Source organism: Dipodomys merriami, unplaced genomic scaffold, assembly GCF_024711535.1.
Source record: "Dipodomys merriami isolate MVZ:Mamm:240054 unplaced genomic scaffold, mDipMer1.0.p SCAF_1, whole genome shotgun sequence".
NCBI classification, from domain to species: domain Eukaryota; kingdom Metazoa; phylum Chordata; class Mammalia; order Rodentia; family Heteromyidae; genus Dipodomys; species Dipodomys merriami.
Genome location: NW_027202270.1, coordinates 62,557,150 through 62,577,430, shown reverse-complemented (window position 1 = coordinate 62,577,430; position 20,281 = coordinate 62,557,150).

Genomic DNA, 20,281 nt, shown 5'->3' with positions numbered 1-20,281 from the left:
ACAAACCAAGCCTTTGACAGATAAAATTATAATAGTTTAGGAAGCATACATTTCATAGATTGTGCCAAATTTGCATATTACATTGTGTCTGTGTGCGAGAAAAACCTCAATGAAGACCCAACATTTTTAAAAGAGAGATCAGAGACAAAGAGTAATTTCATACTGGTGCTTAGAATAATAAGATGATGGAGCCTAGAACAAACTTCTGAGAGCAGAGTACCCTCTGCTCCAGGTGTCAACTGAAGGTAATCTCTAATTTCATCTATTCCTCAGAGCCCAGATTTGAAGTTATCTCTTGGAAACTAATCACATTTATCAAACATCTACAATGCTAATTGCTATTTCCTAAGACATATTTACATTGTACAGATTTGACAACTGAGGTGAAGAGTAGGAACTTAAGAACATGAGGATCCAACGTTGCCCAGGCATTTCTATCATATAATAAAGGCCATACTGACCAGCATAGAAGTGAGTCCACAGAGCTGTACTTGTCTTGATGATAGGAAGATCTAATAAAAATCCAAGTCCAAATTCTAATAGAAGTTGATGCTAGTTTTTTTTTTTAACCAAAATGTCTGAGTCAGTGTACATGGCTGAATTATTTCAGTCTCCATAGATAAATTGCACAGATTTTAGTATTATTCTACTTTGGAATGGAAGGTACAATAAGACAGCTACAGGCAACAAGATTTGCTATGTTGAATTCATGCTGCACAATCAATAGGAAGGAGGATGTTGGTGGAAAAAAATGCTAAACATCATAATTAAAAATAACATTGACACCTTGCTAGCAAGGACTCAACACAGTAGAAAATATTATTGTTCTATTCTCTGTATGGATTATTCTTGTAAATAATGCAAATTAAAAATTTGTTTAGTTTTTTTTAGTTTATCTTTTATGTAAGAAAGGAGCATAGACTAAGAATCTAAGACACTGTTACATATATCTACATATATACATACATGCACATGTATATGAAAATAGCATTGCTTTCCTTTGAAACACATCCTTGATAAAGAATCTTTCTAGTCACTGAAAATCCAACTTTGGGAAATTATTTAACTCAAGTAGTGAGTAGGTTATTATATAGGGGTTATATCCATCTCATCTTCATGTATTCTGTCACTCTGATTCCTGTTCTGTCAGTAGGAAATTTTGTCTTTTACTATAGAGTTAGTGTACATAAGGGCAAACTGAAAGAACTGAGACAGAGAAGATGATCGTTCTCTGGTTTCAGTTTTCTTTTGGTCGTGGGGCTTGAGCTCTGGGCCTGGGCGCTGTCCCTGCGCTCTTCAGCTCAAGGCGAGCGCTCTACCGCTTGAGCCACAGTGCCACTTCCGGTTTTCTAGTGGTTTATTGAAGATAAGAGTCTGATGGACTTTCCTGCCCAGGCTGGCTTTGAACCCCGATCCTCAGATCTCAGCTTCCTGAGTAGCTAGGATTACAGGCGTGAGCCACCGGCGCCCGGCTATTTTCTGGTTTTTCTTCTTCTTCTTCTTTTTTTAATTTTATTGTGAAAATACCGTACAGAGGGGTTACAATTACATGAGCAAGATAATGAGTACATTTCTTATCAAGCATTGTTGCCTCCTCCTTTGTTTCCCCTTCCCACCTCCCCCCTCTCTGCCAAAGTTGTAAAGTTCGTTTTTCGACATAACAACTTGTACATCTCTCTGGTTTTCAACCCTGCCAATTCTATGCTTCTTAAGCAGAGACAGCTAGTATATACTACTTCTTGGTGTTCAGATCTTCTGAGTGTTGGGTCTCCTCAGCCCTAGGCAAGAGGCAAGAGAATGTTGTTCAAGGCTTTGTTCTTTCATTCCACAATAAATATCCTGCAATCATTCCCAGGACTGTACACATTCCATATAGAAGAGCTTGGGAAGCAATGCCTAGAAGCGAGAATCATGGACCTACTGTCTTAAAAGTTACACTGCTGAAATAAATTTAACTTCCTATATACACAGTGATAATATTTCCACGTGAATATGACCTAGTTTGCTTTGATAAATTTGTCAACCTATAAAATAAAATAGTTGAATGAGAGCTGAAAAAAAAAACATAACTGAAAGACATATTTGTGTTAATCACAGAATGTGATCAAGGGGCAGCTGGTGGGGGGGGGGGGGTCCGGAGTCAGCATCCTGTTTCCCAAAGCCTGTTTTATATCTGTGCTCAGTATTCACCCATCTGGACTTCAGGCATCAGTTAAATTTATCTCAGTTTATATGTAGCACTGGATAATAACTGATAAATATTCTTAAGAGAAAAACTATTCCTTTTTTTTTTTTTTTTGCTGGCAATGAGGCCTGAACTCTGGGCCTGGACACTGTCCTCCCGTTCTTCAGGTCAAGGCTAGTGCCACAGCACCACTTCCAGCTTTTTCTGCTTATGTGGTGCTGAGGAATTGAACCCAGGGCCTCATGCATAAGAGGCAAGCACCCTACCACTGAGCCACCTTCCCAGTCCATTCGTTTTCTTATCTAAGAATTGCTCTATCTACTTTCTGTGCCTCTGAGACAAGCAGAAAAGATAAGATAAGATGATGTTAGGTGAAATGAACCCCAAGATAAAGACACAAGTGGTTTTTTCTTTCTTACTATTGTTTTTAACATAGTTATAAGGTGATTGTTTTGTTGCATTATATGTCCCTCCCCCATGCTATAACCCCTGTTTTCACTGTATTTGATGTTGGTATAATTTGGGGAAGGGAAGGGAATAAAACAAATTGATTAAATAGGGATACAGATGGACCCATAGCAACAATGAGATGTACAAAATGTTATGTTGAAAAACGAACTTTACAACTTTGGGGGAGGAGAGGGGAAGGGCAGGGGTGGGGGGGGAGTATAGTTATGGAGACAGGAGGGCAGGAATGGCAGGAGGAAAAACAAAGGAGGAGGCAACATGCTTTATAAGAAATGTATTCATTACCTTGCTCATGTAATTGTAACCCCTCTGTAAGGTATTTTCACAATTTAAAAAAACATCAAAGTAAAAAAAATTTTTAAAGCATTGCTTATTACCACTGCACATTTAAGCTGACCCTAACTAAAACAAGATAAAAATCTTTGATATCTGTAGCTATATTGCTCAAGGAAGCTTTCAAATGCTACTCCTAAGTTTTAACTTCACTGCAACAGTCTTTCCTGATTCATCAGTCAGTAAAATTTTCCCATCCAAAATAATTCTCTAATGTCTTTTGAGGGATTACTTCCCTCCCCCCCACACACAAAATGTGTTTTTACTCTAGCTCTAAATTCTTGTAGAGAACATGGTTTTGATGGGTAAATAGAAAGTTTAAGTGTTTCCTTCTATTATATGTGCATGTCAACTGCTGGACATCTCAAATTACCAAAGATGACTGTAAACCTACTGTAAGAGCTAGTCATTTAGAGAGGGGGGGAGAGTTAGTTATGTCTTTAACCATCCAGTGTGTTTACTTGTGGATTTATTGACACATTCCAGTTATGATAAATGAGGAAAACCATGCAACCTGTTTCTTTAGGTCTGGTTTATTTCACTTAATTTTTCCACATCTTTTTATTTCCTCACAAATGGTACAATACCATTCTGTTTGATGGAAGAGTAGAATTCTATTGCTTATAAATACCACATTTTCTTTATTCATTTGTCCGTTCTGAGACATCTGGGTTGATTCCATGTCTGGGTTATGGTTAACAACGTTACAATGAACATGGTTGTGCTGGTAGCTTTAGTGTATCCTTGTTTATGGTTTAATGACAATGCCCAGAAGTGGTCATTACATTTCAATATGACAAATCATACAGGTCTCTAGACACATTCATACCAAAAAAGCATATTCTTAGGAAAGGATCACAAAGGCTCAATAGCTACGTGCATATGATCATTTAAAAAATGGTATGTACCCCGCTGTACAGCATCTTTTCAAGAAAATAAAGTTTAAAAATAAATAAATGATATTTATCAAAATGAACTCTAAGAAACGGAAACAAGAGGTTCTTTTTCCCCTTTGTTATTGTTTTTGTTTTCTGTGCCTTTTGTCTTGCTTGTAAGTTTATCTGTTTGGTGGAGGTTAGGGGAAGCACAAAAATGGTGGGACAAAGGGTGAACAGAGGCAGCAGTGCTACTCACTAGACATTATGTTGAACAACTTGGGGGAGGGAGGGAAAACTGGTAGGAAATGAGAGAGGGTGACACTATTTAAAAAGAAATATACTCATTACCTGACTTGTGGATCTGTACATTTCCTTTACAATAACAATGAAAAAAGTATTAGTGAGTAGTGAGAGGGCTCATCTGCTGTAAGGTGTGTTAATTGTTATTTTTGTTGTCTTTCTAAAATCTTATCTCTTTTATATTTTTATGTCACAAGGAAATAAGAAGTATTTTTTTCAGTTACCTAAGAGAGCAAAAATTAACAAAATGATTATAGCATTCTAGCTTTTGTGTCTACCATGCAAATTATCTCACTCTCCAAGTACCTTATGTTTCTAGTCTTTTATTTTCTACATACTTACAATGTAAACTATCATTTGTCTCACAATTTTGAATGAATGGTCATTTTGTTTGGAATAGAATAGTTCAAAAGAAAAACAAGACTGGGATCTTGTACCTTCCTTTCTTCTGGGAAAAGGAAAACCAAACCAAATATTTTTTGCCTTGTCTTCCTTTGAAATGGTGAGAGTAGCTGATCTCTGTTAGGACAGCTCTTGCCCTAAATAAAACTTCTATTTATAATGTCTGCACATAATCCCAAAATGGAAGGAATAAAGAAGAAAATTATATACATAGAGCTTTAGTTAGTAAGTATAATCAAAACCACAAGTGAACTGGTCAACCAGAAGAATGGGGAGTGGGTAGGGTTAGGGAGTTTAATACTCTCAATATAAATAGGTTGTTCCAGGAGTTCAATGTTAGGCCACTCTTGGACCTATTCAATGGGGAAGAAACTATGAACTATCAGTAGCTATTACTGCACAACTGCACACATGTGGTCTGCTCATTTCTTCTCCAGTGAAAGAGAAAGTGAGTGAGGCTGGATGAAGTCACCTTGCAAGTCTCATAGCAAAGTGGAAGCACATCAGAGAAGAACCAAAAAGTAGGTCCAGGGACTTTCCAGTTCTGGAGGCCTAACCAAGCTACTTTATGTATCCGTGATAGATGTCCCTGCTCTTAAACTTTGCTGTCTGTAACTCTTCCAGATTGAGCAGTTAACATGAGATTGATGATGGCGATGATCCCCTTTACCAAGGTCACAATGACAAGAAACAACATTATTATATACAACATAAAACAACCCTTAGAACTTACTCCTTCTGCTTATTTCTTGATACTTACTCTACTTACCAACAACTATTGCTCCAGCAATACCAGGCTTCTGATTATTCTCCCAATTTTGACACCTGAAAAACTATTTGTCCTGTGTGTTCCCAAGACCTAAGCACTTCTTTTTCTTGTTGTTATTGTTGTTGTGGGGCTTGAACTCAAGGCCTAAGCATTGTCCTTGAGCTCTTTTGCTCAAGGCTAGTGCTCTATCACTTTGAGCCATAGCTTTACTTCTGGTTTTTGAGTGGTTAATTGGAGACAAGAATCTCACAGGGACTTCTCTGCCTAGGCTGGCTTTGAATTGCAATTCTCAGATCTCAGCCTCCTGAGTAGCTAGGATTACAGGCATAAGCTACTGTCTCCTGGCTTGGCACTTCCTTTTTTTTTTTTTTTTTTTTTTTTCAGTGATGAGACATGAACTCTCAGCCTGGGTGCTTTCCCTCAGTTCTTCAGCTCAAGGTGAGTGCTTTACCACTTGACCCACAGAGCCACTTCTGGTTTACTGGTGGTTTGGAGATAAGAGTTTTTCGGCCTTTACTGCCGGGGCTAGCTTTGAACTACGATTCTCAGATCTTGCCTCCAAGTAGCTAGGATTACAGGTGTGAGTTCACCTACTTTTTTAATGCTATCTTTCCAGTGTGTGTGTGTGTGTGTGTGTGTGTGTGTGTGTGTGTGTGTGTGTGTGTGTGTGTGTGTGTGTGTGTGTGTGTTGCTATTGTTCTTGTTCCTGTCCTCAGAGGTACCAAAAATCCCTCAGGGCCTAGGCTGTGTGAGCTTTTTTGCTTAAGTTTAGCACTCTACCACTTGAGTCACAGCTCTATTTCTGGCATTTCTGGTAGTTAAGAGTCTCACTGGCTTTCTTGCCTGTACTGGCTTCCAACCATAATCTTCATGTCTAGGCCTCTTGCATAGCTAGAAATGATCCATCAGCACCTGGCTATTTTATTATTCTATCTCCCATAGAATGTATCAATGTTTTTGCTTACAAGTCTTTATTGAAGACTGCCACATATGATATAACTATTTCTCCTCAAAATTCCAGAAAATGTGTGTGGCTCTAAATGTAAAATACATGATTCATCAATGTGACAACTTTCTGTGTAATGACAGAGTTGATAATCATACTGATGTTTATTTAATATAGACAAAGCACAAATCCTCTTTTGGGTCATTTTAGCTGCACTGCAAAATCATGGAGTGAGCACCATTCCTATCTCCAGCTTAGGAATTAAGAAACTAAAGCCCACAGATCACAAGGAAGTTGTCACCCAATACCAACTGTGAATGTTTTGAGGGCATATTTTGGAGTTATGTATGCCCACTGCCTGGCATTGTATCTACAATGAGACACCCAATACATGTTTGGATAAATGGATGAATGGCCTGTTGAAGAATGTTCTTCAATGACTTTAAGTACTTCATAGAATTCAATGCTCTTGGTTGTACAAAAATCTAGAGTATGAATCAGTGTCATATTTTCTGTTAGATGTTTCCCAATGGCCTTAAAGGCTTGGTCCCAGCCCATGGCAGTATTGGGAGGCAAAGAGCCTTTTAAGAAATGAGGATTAACAGGCATGAGGTCTTTAGGTTGTACCCTTAAAGGGTTTCTGGGACCTTCTCTTGCTCTCTTTTTTGCTTTCTGATCTCCATGAGGTAGGCAGTTTCCGCTACCCCATGCTTCCCCCAGGAAGAGGTCTACTGACCAAGAACTGAATCCTCTGAAACTCTGAGCCCAAATAAACTGTTCTTTTTTATAAGTTGATTATCTCAAAGATTTTTCTATGATAACTGAAAGCTGAGTAGCCAAAGGCAATTTATAACCTCAATGAATTGAAATAATGTAAATTCATCTCAGAATGAGAGCAAATTCCCTCTCAGTCATTCAATAGTTGCTTGTGGAACACCTACTTACTTCAGGTTAGAGTTTTGATATACCACAGCCCTGCCACCTTGGAGCTTTTACTCTACTAAAGGTAGACAAACAATAAAAATAAGTCACAAATAATCCAAGTAGAAAAACTGGGCATTGGTGGCTCATGCCTGAAATCCTAGCTACTCTGGAGACTAATATCTAAGGATCATGCTTCAAAGCTAGCTAAGGTAGAAAAGTCTGTGAGACTCTTATCTCCAATTAACAAGTAAAAAACCTGGAAGTAGAGCTGTGGCTCAAGTGGTAAAACACCAACCTTGAATGACAAAGTCATATAAGATCATTACTCTCTGCATTCAAGCCCCTATGCCAGCACACACACACACACACATGCTCATGCACACACACACAAAATATCCACATATGCAATCTAGTCTAAAATACAGGAGGTAGCAAGGATACATTCTACATGGAGAAGCGTTACCAGAAGAACTTGGGTTTCTGAGGCTGAGCTGTGGCTCAGGAAAATAGTCTATGGTATAGGAAAATTACAAAAGTTGCATAAAATGTACTTATACTAAAAATACTTATATATATCATTTTTTCTAATCTTAAAATCTAATTGGATAACTTATATTTTTATTTGCACAGCCTGGCAACCTTAATCTAGATCTTAGTGAGAAGAAGACCTCTCCTCTATGCGTTCTGTGTCTCTGCTTCTCTACGCCAGTCATTGCTTCCTTATAACATTGCTGCCTTGGACAGCACTTTTCTTTATCTACTCTCCTTCATGGGAAAGTAACTTTAGATCTCACAAATTTTGCCATTGGAGGAAACTAATTTGCAAGTATACTGGGTCTAGAGGAGGACTCTGGATGATGCAATAGGAGTAAAGGTGCAGTGGTCAAGAAGAAATAAGTTCTAGAAGAGACTCAGCTTACCCTATATCTAGTATATGGGTTTGTTGGTCAGGGCAGCTCTCAGAGAAAATATATATATGGCTGAGGAAAGAAAGTGTTGACTGAGAATGTGCAGGCAAAATATATTCCTACTCAGACACTATGCTTATAGCCATGACAGTAATTGATCAACTTGATTCAGTGGCAGATAGAAGTAGGAATAAAAAAGAAATCCCCCAAAGTGAACCTCTCCAATGCAGCTTGCACTGGAAATATATTGCCTATGTTGTATGTCTATTTTTACTTGTTTATTTTATTTTAATGTGTTGCTACTTAAATTAGTATTTCCTTACTTAAACCAGTATTCTTCTTAATTGGTTTAGCATACGCCAAAGGCCTTGAAAAAGATACTCTAAAAGCATGTTCAGTAATGAAAGGGTAGAGCTTCCTACAACCAATTATTTTTTTACAATAATCCACCATCAAGATAGTTTACATTTGGCTGATTACAATGTTAAACTTCTTATCCTGACTTTAATGCTACTTGAATGGACATACACATTTCCTAGCATAAAATTACAATGCCACCTTGGCTGCAGAACTTGGAATTATATTTAAAAACAGCTCACACACCTGAGGTTCACTCTTTCAGAAGCTTTGGACACACTGGTGACAGTACTTTCACAGAATTCAAGTGATTTTGCAATACATCTTGCCCGATAACTGTAATTATGAGGTGTCACCACTTATAGTTGGCTGTCAGGGTGCCAAGGTGGAGAGGTATCTGTGATGAAAAGAAATTTACAAGCAAACTTGAGTGTGAGAGTGTTTTTCTGGCAGGAGAAGGAGAGTGTGTGGATTCTGGTGTTTGGGATTATGGGAAGCTGTTTGGTTGAATAGAAATTGTGCCCAGGGGTCACAGCCAAAACCCATCAGAAACCACACATTACAGCTGGAAGTGTCCTCTGTGTACTCCCCTGTGGAGTTGGGGCGTCTTCATCTCATACATCATTTATTCTTCCCGTGGAGGGATTTCACAAAGGAATAGTCTGGAATAGTTATCAAGCTGCCTATGGGAGCCTCCTGTTTGGGGGCCATATCTCAACCACTTTGGTTTTGCACTCTCCCTTTCTTTCATGACAAACATCTTGTTTGTTAATTTGACTATACAATGATTCTTTTACACTTCTCTGGAGACTGATTCTCTAACCAAATTCAGTAATATTGCTAGGCAAACCTTCAGTGGAGAAGATTGTTCTGGTCCTTTCTCTATCATAACACATGAACACATGCTGGCAAATGGCAAAACAAAAAAGAAATATATCTGATGGCTTTGTCAGTAAAACAGCTTCCTCGTCATTTTCTTCTTAACTCCACTCACACTTGGAATATTCCTCAAAGTGTACTTGTCCCCATGTTTCATGCCTACAATCCTAGCCACTCAGGCTGTGATCTGAGGATCAAAGTTCAAAGCGAGCCTAAGCAGGGAAGTCTGTGAGACTCTTATGTCCAATTTAACCACCAAAAGGCCAGAAGTGGGGCTGTGGCTCAAGTGGTAAAGAACTAGTCTTGAGCAAAACAACTAAGGGGCAGTGCCCAGACCCTGAATTCAATCCTCAGTATTAGCCCCCCAACACACACACACACAAAATAATCTATTTTGAGATCTCATGGCTCATACCACTAAAAGACTGAAGATTCAAAGAATAACTGGAAATTTAAGAACTCATGTAAAGACAAGCTCAAATGCAAATGATTTACTTTTATTTACTTACTTTGTCAGACAGGGTTTCACTATGTAACCAAGGCTGGTGTCAAATTCACCATCCTCCTGGCATCAGCCTTCCAGGTGTTAGCATTAGAGACATGTGTTGCTGTGCTTAGGGGAAATGAGTGTTCATTCTCTTTACTTTCAAATAGCTATATGTACCTAGTTGAGATGTCAGACTTGTTAGTCTCAAGCCTTGAGTAACGCCTCAGATACTGGCACCTGTTATTCTTTGCATCATTCAACTTGAACATAGCTCTCAGAGCACCCACTGGGTGCCAAGTACAGTGTGGGCGATGTGAGAAGACAGTTTTTATAACCTCTCATCATGGTCTTGAGAAACAAGTTTGCATTTTGGAATGTTTTGACATGCTCCTACAGAGACACTTCTTCCTGGTACTAGATGCATCTATAGCAGGAGATCTTTCCATTCCCAAGCCCTCAGGTCACTGACCCACAAGGGAGCAGCCTCACCCTTGAGCTCTGAGCTCCTGAGTTCACTAAAGATAACCCGAGGCAGGAGGGGCCTGGACTCAATCCCAGAGTAGATTTGTTCTTTTTGTCCATTAGCCAGGGCGCTATTAAGGAGAGAAGGCTAGTGGTGGCTCAGCTTGTTTTGGAATCCCTCTCCTCCCCAGCTTTTGTTGTATGTCAGCTCAAACCCCTAGCAGGACATGTTGGGAGAAAAGCTGTCACCATAAAAGGTTCAGCTGCCTTGCAGTACAAGTAGCTCTGCCAGTTCCTCTGGCTTGGCCACTGGCATCAGCGCCATGCCTCCATTTAGAGGAAAATGAAAAGGGGAAATGAATAGACTTAAGCCCTTTTACATATCCTTTTCAAGTACACCCCACCTCTAGGCACCCACAAAATGGCCTCCTCAGGTTTTTCTTGCCTCCATTTCTGGTAAGAAGACAATGTGGGGGGAGGGTAGAAAAGAAATACTGCTGTTAAAAATGTGAAAGGATTTTCTATACTAATCCAGAATGCTGCTTAACAGAAGAATAGGGAAATTTCCCCCTTTCATAATATTAATTTATGTAGGGCCTGCCCCAGTTCCTTCCTCTGATTCCATTTGAATTACCACTTAGCAAAATGCAGTTTTTATTTCCATCGCAAAGATCTTTGTAAGCCTTAGGGAAAGTAGACAGAGGAAGTAAACTCATTTCTGCTGCCTTTAAAAGGGTAGCAGTCAATCATCAAGCTGGGAATATCCAGATAGGAGGTAGAGAGTAGGTAAGAAAAGGCCAGTATTTAGAAAGAAAGATGTATTCTCTGTGCTTTTGAATTTTGCCAATTTCTACATATCTCTCTGTCTCTGTCTCTCTGTCTCTGTTTCTCTGACTCTGTCTCTCTGTCTCTGTCTGTCTGTCTCTGTCTCTCTGTCTCTGTCTCTGTCCCTCTCTTTCTCTTCAATAGGCTGTTGATTTGCAATGAACTTGCCTCCTTACCCTCCTGGGGCAAAAGCACTGTAATGCCATTGGACTCAAAGCTAACTGTTTCCTATTCAGCTACTTTGAAACAAGACATAGATCATCACTAGCTATAACTTTCTGCATAGTTTGTTAGAGAAGGTGGCATAAAATAAGACCAATGGAGTGAAACGTTGCTGGCATTATGGAATCTCTTTCTTCGTGGGGTATATCTGTACCATTGCTACAGACAAGAATTTCCTATCAGGTGATCTCATTTTTTTTTTTAGATTACTGAACTTCCTAAGTCTTTCATTTTCTCTGAGCTCCTAAGTCTAGTTTATTACTTCACTATATTTCCTTTAATGTATATGGTTGGGATCAAGCTTTTCTTTGTTTATGATGAAAAACAACTTGAAAAGCAGCACAGAGAGACATGAAAGGGCATTGTCAAGACCCTCCTGTGAAACCCACAGCCCCTCCAGTCCTCCCTGAGCCCGCCTTTTACCTTTGTACTCCATGCTCCTAATGATCAATGGACTTAACCTCATCTTTGAATTCACTCTGCAACACCTAGTAAAATAAACTGTCCTCTAACAAACTCTGTGATTTTTTTCTCAGGCACATATTTTCACTTCCTATATAAATAAATACTCTGTGATATGGGCTAGGACTATCACTTTCTGTTAGAGCACTTGTTTCCCATCCCCTACGTTCTATCCCTAGCACTGCAAAAGTAGAAAAAAGAAAAAGAAAAACTATGCTATGAATATTCCCTTATGCACCTGTTTCTCCCAGTGAGAAACCTTGTCTGGAACAGGAGTTGTGCCTTTCATCTTTAGTGCTGTGAAGCCTGGCACACAGTGGAGAGTCTGTGTTTTCCCCATAGGCTGAGAATTCTCCCAACCTCTTTCTTACTCTCCTATTTTGCCCAAATTTCTGCTAATTGACCCAGAATACTTTTCTTTATCTTCCTGGCCCACTGAGATAATAATGCCCACTATGAAACCTCTTTGAGTTTGGAGTGATAAGAATATTAAACAGCCCATAGGGAAGTGTATTGAATTTTTTTATTTAAAGTATACACATACATGGTAGCATTTTTATTGTTTTGTAAATTGGATGCTCCTAAGCTTTTTCCAACCCAGAAGCAGAATCCCAGACTCAAATTATCCTGAAGCAATTTACTTAATGAATGTGTTGACATTCTTTTTCCTCATTTGTGAAAGGCCAGCATTGAATAAGAGGTTCCCCATTTTCTTTCAGGTCTGGATGCTCCCTGAGGACTCATCCCAGTGTAAGGGGCAGGTAAAAGTTGTGCTGGGAAGAAGTAATCATAGAGGCCCACCCAACCCTCATAGACTTAAAGGAGCAAAATCCCTCAAAAGGCTATTTTGATTAGTACTCATGGCTGCCAGCTGAGACTCCAACCACAGTGACAAGGGCGGAGGGATAAATTGCCTTCCTCATTAAGAACCCAACTTGAGAAATGTCCTAGGGTAAAGCCAGGAACAAATACTCAACACCAACCATCTTCTCTATAAATCATTTCTTTCCTTCCTCTTTATGTTATCTAATGCAAGCTTATTTTAAAAATCAATTTATTGGAGAAAAAAACTGCAAGAGTATGAGAGGAGTGACATTAAAAAAAAAGTACCAACATCAAATACAGTGAAAACATTGGTTATACCATGGGGGAGGGACATACAAAACAACAAAATAAATCACATGGTACCTTATAAATGCGTTAGAAACAATAGCAAGGAAAGAAGAAAACACTTATGTCCCTTTCTTGGGGTTCATTTTGCTTAACATCATCTTATCTGAGCTTTTCTGTTTGTCCCAGACATATACTAGTTATTGCAAATAAGGGAAACCATGGGACCTATGTTTCTTTGGGTTTCACTTTCTGTATTTGATGTTGGTCTAATTTGGGGAGGGGAAAGAAAAAAACAATGTTTAAATAGGGATACAGATTGACCCATTGTAACAACGAGATGTAAAAGACGCTATGTCAAAAAACGAACTTTACAATTTAGGCCAGGGTGGGGTGGGGTAGCTGAGGGGGTGGGAGGGATGGGATAGTAGGGGAAAATCAAAGGAGGAGGCAACAATGCTGGATAAGAAATGTACTCATTACCTTGCTCATGTAACTGTAACCCCTCTGTACAGTATTTTCACAATAGAAAACTCATTTAATAAAAAAACTATCTAATTTTCCTTTATTCATAAATCATAATTACCATTAAACATATGATTCTATATTGTTCCCAAACTCTGCTTGCTGAAGATTGTGATCATATCTTCCATATCATTGTATTCCCTAATAAAGCAATAAAGATTATCAATAGTGAAAAAAGTACATTTTACCTGACTTATGTAACTGTAACCCCTCTGTACATTACCTTCATAAAAACAATTAAAATTTTTTATAAAATTAATATATTGGATTTTCTTCACTAAACAATAACTGGCAAAAATAAGCATGTTCTATCTTAGAATAAATATATCAGGTGCAATCTTCCAAAAGGTAGTCAATGAAGTAATAGTAATGAAATTATAGTATACAGTCATTATAAAGCTTAAAACTTTTGTGATTTATTTGTACAGACTTATTTTAAATCAGGTTTTTCAAAACATAAAGCAAATGCAAGTAATGTCCAATAGAAAAGCATTAGCTGGTAATGTAGCCGTGAAATGACTATTATCATAATTGCATTTTTGAAAAATACTTATCTGTGGATTTACATATGCCACATCAAAAAGAAATAAAGATCTTGAAAATTTTCCAGTAACATGGCATTTAGGAAACAATATTCTAGGCTTTTCTGCTTTGTTTTATTTATTATTTTTAATCATAGTTTGTTAAAATATTCAAAACCATAAAATTAATTCATATGAGTAAAAATTTCTTTTATATGTAGTACATACATATCTATATATATATATATATATATAAAGGAAATTTCCATTTTGCTTAAATGTTTTGACATTCCATTTAGGAGATGTTAGTAAAAGAGAAAGCTCACTTACTCTGTCATTTAGTATCTAAATCCTTCATGGCTGGCACACATAAACATGGAAATTATATCTGAAAGTACTTTCCCTTGGCAAAATTCATCCATACACACATGTGTATGTGTGTTTGCCCTTTGTCAACTGGCTGTACCTGTAACTTTTGTGTGTGTGTGTGTGAGTGTGTGTGTGTGTGTGTGTGTGTGTGTGTTTTGCTGGTTCTGGGCTTGACCTTAGGGCCCAGGCTCTGTCCCTGAGCCTCTCTGTGCTTAAGGCTAGTGCTCTAGCACTTGAGCCACAGCACCACTTCTGGCTTTTGCTGAGTAGGTTACTAGAGATAAGAGTCTCATGGACTTTCCTGTCCAGTCTTGCTTTTACTCACAATCCTCAGATCTCAGCCTCCTGAGAAGCTAGGATTATAGGCATGAGCCACCAGTGCACAGCTAACTTTTTGTGTTTTACCCATGAACAAAAGCTATACTTATATTATTTTGAACTCTGTATCAAAATCCAATTTCCTTCTTTGAAGTTACTATATGTTTAAATTGGAAACAAATTCATTCAAAGATGGAAATTCCTGTGTACAGGCTACATTATTTTTAAGGAAATCACTGAACTTAATGTATGGAGACATGTATTATTGTTTTATTTCATTACTTTATTTTGACTTCTGTTACTACCATACTCTATCTTCTCTTTATGTTCTCCTTGAAGATCTCAGTTCTTCCCCCTTTCCTTCTTTGCACAGCAATGTCTGTGATGCCTCCCATAAAGAAGTTACATAGGATGCTAGTTCCATGGGGAGTCTGGGCTCTAGTCACCCTACGTTGTTTTCAGCAACCAAATCCTATTATTTGCCTGAAATTCCATCAATAGGAAGGAACTGACTTGTGATTCATTACAAATCAAGAATATTTGTGTATATTTTGGTGGGTAGTTGAGTATGTATGATCTTAAGACAACCACTGACTTGTGAAAAACTTTGTTGCCTTCTTTTTTTTCGTTTTTTTAATAAAAAGCATTAGTAAATGCGTCTCACAGTCAGGAGCCTCTAATGTCTTCCCCCATAACTGACTTTACCCCAAGAATGCTCACTAAGACAACAAAGAAACTGTACTAAGGTTAAGAGGACCCTGACCGACCTAAGTGAAATTGTCAACCCCCCAGAGAAGCATTAATAGTTCATTGGGCATGGAAGATGTGTGGCAAAGTAAGAGGAAAAGGCTAGTAACCTTTAACATTAAGAAAAATAACTATTATTGTGACCAGTGTAGCATGAAGCACAAACAGAGTACTCTATGGGCAACAAAACCTAACATGTAGCCCACCAGAGCAATTAATAAAATGAAAGCACCGTTTCTTGCAAATGGATATGCAGGAGAATAATGGTGCAGGGCTGTGCTGAGCTGTCATGCATCAGATACTACATCTGTTATGGAAATCAGGGGAAGTGGGGGCCTTTTGTTCTTGCGAGAGCCCTCCCAACAGGGATTTGGCTGGAGTAGATTTTCTTGTTATTAAACATGATTTCTAGCTAGTCGAGAGCAGATGCTTTTGCAGCATTTGGAACTAATAACCAACCTTCAAGTGTATGCCACCCCTTAAAGAGGCTGGTACTGTTGGAGAGACCAATTTCAGCTCAGAGATAATGTGTTCAGTTCAGTTTCTACTTTGCACATGAATGACACTTGATACCAGATGAGCCTTCTGGTGGGGTTTTGCTGAATACAGCCAAACAATGACACTGGTCCCAGAGAATATCAAATTGCAACCATGCCTATCTTTGCCTCAGAGTGAAGACTGGATTCTTGAGGGACCACTCGGAGCCAACTCTGCAGTGGTAGACTATAGTTGGAGACTGGGGAATGGAAGGAGATGTGCAAATTTACACTGAACATGACAGGTACTCCAGCCATGTCCGTCCCAGGCTCTGACCTCTGGGCTATGACTTCAGTTGAATAATTCATGAGTTCTCAAGTCACCACCTAATTCACTAAAGAAAAGCATGTCTTCTTGGCAAACCATTTAAATTAAACTCTTCAATATCTTCTCTATGACATTATAATTTTATTTTTGTTAAAAGACAACACATTGATTTTGCATAAGTAAGACAACAGCAAAGCAAAACAAAACAGAGCAAGCATTGACTCTATTCCATAATATAGACAAGAAGGAAATTCGGGTCAAAAATCTTTGTAGTTATAAATGAAATTCAACTTAACAAGGCTTTATGTCTATGACTTACAATCAGTATGTGAACTTCTCTAAAATACAAAGGCTACAGGGCTGGGAAGGTGGCTCAGTGGTAGAGCGCTTGCCTTGCATGCTCAAGGCCCTGGGTTCGATTCCTCAGCACCACATAAGCAAAAAAAGAAAAAAGCCGGAAGTGGCGCTCTGGCTCAAGTGGTAGAGCGCTAGCCTTGAGCTGAAGAGCTGAGGGACAGCGCCCAGGCCCAGAGTTCAGGCCCCACGACTGGACCAAAAAAAAAAAAAAAAAAAAAAAAAAAAAAAAAAATACAAAGGCTACAAACAACAAATTCACTGTTACAATATAAACACTTGCTGGGAAAAAAATATGAATCCCTATGCCAATAGTGCATTTACTTTGTAATTCATCTTACTACCTTCTTAGTTTTAGAACTGTCCTGTAATTACATTTACCTCCTTGGGAACTAGACAGCAATCCAGGAAGGAATTCTATACCAACATTGATGTTCCTTGAATTCACAGTGTATCTGGAATTTCTAAATATACTTATCCATATTTTATTATGATTTTGCCCAATTTTTAGAGGATATATTTCCAGCCTGTTTATTGAATTCTTGGAAAAAGCATGTATCTAGCTTTGACCTCCTCATCCCAAATTGCCACCTATGATTCTCTGTGGCTTGTTCCATAAACAGCTGTCCCACACTGTTGAGTTCTTTTTTATGTTGATCAGACATGGAGCTTGACCTTGGAGACTGGGTACTGTTCCCAAGCTTTTGTGCTCAAGGCTAGCACTCTACCACTTTGAGCTACTTCTGGTTTTCTGGTGTTAATTGGAAATAAAAGTCTCAGGGATTTTCCTGCCAGGGCTGGCTTTGAACCACCATCTTCTGAATAGCTAGGATTACAGGTATGACCACTAGTGCCCAGCGTTCAACCTTTTGAGTTTTCAACTGCACTATAGGCAAACCTCTTTAAAAGATTCAGTTCAATTAATTTATAATTAATCCAGGGCACTTTGTTTGAATGTGATCAAAGTGTTCAGTTGATTGATGAAATTTGCTCCTGAGAAATAGGAGGTAAGCTATTGTAGGAGAAATTGTAGGTAAGCTGTTCCAGTGAATCCTTTCCAACATTACTATAAAATGGTTATTGGATTTACTGATATACAGTATGAGTAATTTACATTAGTAAGTTGATTTCAGCTTGCTTTCTGTTTTTTCACATGCTTAATGGGATTTGATTGGATCCTCACCACTATTCACAGAAAGTAGTAGGTGAGTTTTATTACCCTCATTTTCCAAATAGAAAAATTGAGCCTGTGGTCAATCAAATAGTTCACTAGGTATTATACAGCCAGAAAGTGGTAACAGTAGGACTGAGACTTCTGCCTCAATAAGAAAGGATCCTTAAAAAAATAAAAATAAAAAGCATACTTTTAACTTGTCTTATGTCAATGTTATTTTGAAAGTTAAACTGATATTTTATTTCTGAGAGCACAGTAAAATTCTTGTTAAAACAGCCAAGGTAAATGTGAATTTTCTAAGCCAAGGCTGTCTTTCTATGGCTGCTAAGACATTGCTATGTTTAAAGAATACTGGCTATAAGAAAGTTTTCAAATGGTATGTACACAGAGATTCCATATACTGGTGATCTGTAAAGAGGTAGTGAAGACCTATCTTCTTTTATTATTATTTTACACAAACTGTGTTGTTAACCCTAATGCCCTGGCCAGTTTCCAGAGAAAGGATTATAATTTGCCTTGCTAAAAAATGCTCCCTGCTGCTTTAATTAGATATGGTATTTCCCCACCCCTTACACACAGTGTGGGGAGCCGCTCTGTCCTGTCAACCAGCTGCTATCACTCACTGTGGGAGGATAAAGCGATTCTTCTAATATCAAGAGACAAAGCAATCGCCTCCAAGCTGCATTTCCAAACAATTTATAAACTTAAAGAACTGCTGATTAATATTTTAAAAATTAAATAATAGAGTAGGAAAGGAGCTTTTCAGATGATCTCTTTAAGCTGGATCATAGAGAAGCCACATCCACAGGAAACAAAAGCACCAAATTAATTTAACCAACCCTGATTTGAAAATTCTACCCAATTCTGCTAGGAAAAAAAAAAATCCAGACCACCTGACTTTTGCAGAAATGTCTATTTGTTATTTGATTCTGTGGCAAAAACAAAAGTTCAACATAATCCTAAACCTTTATCAAATGATAAATAATTGCATATTCTTGTGTGGCATCCTAAATTTGAGAGGCAAGCATTGACTTAGCTCAATAAAACGTTTAAACCAAAGAAGTAGAATAAAAATAGTAGAAAAAAATTCCACATTTTGCAAGTGGATTTGTGAAAAAAAATGAAATATTCATAATGTGTTACTGTAAAACAGTTTTCCTGGGATTATGTACAAAAGGCTATATCCCATATGGTGTTCCAGGCTGGCATCCCGGAGAGCTGTCATAAGGTAAGAGCTGGCTTGACAGAGGCAGTGCCCATCTGCAGCTGGGGTGCTGCCACCACTGAGAGAGCATTCTCCATAACTGGACATGGCACAAAGGCTAGATGCTCCTCCCCGAGTTCACACAACTAGGTCTTTTGCTTGATAATCAGGATGGCCATGTCTAACTCCACCTCTCAGCTTGTGTGGGACCCTGCCTCCCCCATTACAAAAAAGAAATCCTAATTAGGAATGCATCCTCCATACTTAACATATCTGTGGATTGCTTTGATTCACAAGGATCCCACCATTCACAGGGGTCTCCCTCTTCTGTTTCCCTCGATCCATTTTCTCCCTTTCTTTTCTCATGATCAACTAAGGCTAGAATTTGAAAACTTGAATTCAAGAAATCACAAGTTGCCTAAATCAATGGAGGTTAAATGGCAGACATAAACACATGATGTGTTCGTAGTTTAGCACATGGAACTTCCCTTACACGCCTTGTATTCAAGAAGGTTACCGTGATGTGGGAGACGCTAGTGTAACATAGTGTTCTGTGAAAAAACAGAGCATTTATTCTCAGATAAATGTGGCGGCTCTTACAATTTGTAAATTATAGCAATATCAAATTTTAAGAAATTATATCAAGGTCAAGCTTAGGATGCCTTCCAGTATTTATATCTTCAGAAGAGTGGCTAGATTGTTACACAGACACTAAATTAGCTCAATAAAAGGACAAGCTTAGTTGGGTACCAGTGGCTCACACCTGTAATCCTAGCTATTCAGGAGACTGAGATCTGAAGATGACAGCTGAAAGCCAGCCAGGACAAAAAAGTCTGCAAGACTCTTACCTCCAGTAAACTATTCAAAAAAGGCCAGAAGTGGAGCTGTGGCTCAAGTGGTAAAGTACTAGCCTTGAGCACAAATAGGCTCAGGAACATCATCCAGGCTTTTAGTTCAAGCCCCAGGACCAGCAAGACCAGAGTGTGTTGTGCAAAGACAGAAGAGTGATTTTCCCAGTCATCCAATATAGACAAGATGTCCTCTGAATTGAAGTCCAAATAAGGGGATTGAAATACCTTGTCCCTACCCAGATTCAGCAGTCAGGAATGATATTGTTTTCAGGAAAAAACACAGGGCCTCTGACATTTTTTCCATTCAACACTTTGAAATCACTGATAAAAATATCAGTAAGGTCTTTTCTGTTATTAAAACTGAAAATTAAGTTTACTAAAGTTATGTTGAATTCTACCTAAAATAAAAACAAAATGATTTTTTACCTTAAACTAGTCTTTGCCATAACCTTATTATGAATATTAATAATAGCCTTTTAATGCCTGTTGTATGTTAA